This window comes from Sinocyclocheilus rhinocerous, unplaced genomic scaffold (genome assembly GCF_001515625.1).
Source record: "Sinocyclocheilus rhinocerous isolate Xijiao unplaced genomic scaffold, SAMN03320098_v1.1 scaffold182, whole genome shotgun sequence".
In the NCBI taxonomy this organism is placed as follows: domain Eukaryota; kingdom Metazoa; phylum Chordata; class Actinopteri; order Cypriniformes; family Cyprinidae; genus Sinocyclocheilus; species Sinocyclocheilus rhinocerous.
The window spans coordinates 1,398,374-1,398,997 of NW_015655576.1; the positions used below are offsets into that span (position 1 = coordinate 1,398,374).

Below are 624 nucleotides of genomic sequence, written 5' to 3' on the forward strand. Positions count from 1 at the left end.
GGGAAATCGAAAGTGAACTACGACAGCGAGCGCTCATTCAAAGGGGATTTAAATACCCCACATATTGATAGAGGCGCCCTGATGCACAAAAATTATATACAATATTAGAATGTTTGCGGGAACGGACACAAATATCGCGGGAGCGGATGGGAGTGTGCGGTAATGGTCAGAAATTCAGCGAGAGCAACAAGCCCCACGCGCTATCACGCAGCGGTGCAGTCAGTCAGTGAGAGCCGTAACAGATGACGTCAAATCTTGCGGGATTCCATAAATAAAATACACAAAACCCCACTATTCGACAAATATACATAATGAAAAGATACAAAATTTAATACCTTGGAAAATGGCATTTAAGACTTTTAAATACTTTTTAAGGGCCTTAATTTTCTCTAAATTGATTTATCAACTTTTAATACTTTTTAAGACTCCGCGGACACCCTGAGTTGTCATTCCAGTAATGCAGCTGTGAATAAAGGAAGTTATGAAAGCTTTTCAAAGTGCTAGTCTCACCTTTCACCCTCTTGGATGAGGCCAGCAGCAGATGGTCTTCAGGGAGAATGTGAGTTATGATGTCTATGGCACGTTCTGCATGGAATCTAAAAGTAAAATTCAAAGTATGAAACT

At 40.5% G+C, this 624-nt stretch overlaps 1 protein-coding gene across 2 annotated transcripts in view; it reads right to left on the minus strand.

The window, feature by feature from the left end:
• The window catches only part of ilf3b (interleukin enhancer binding factor 3b), a 20,474-nt gene that overhangs the window by 8,762 nt on the left and 11,088 nt on the right, over positions 1-624 (minus strand). The window lies entirely within an intron of this gene.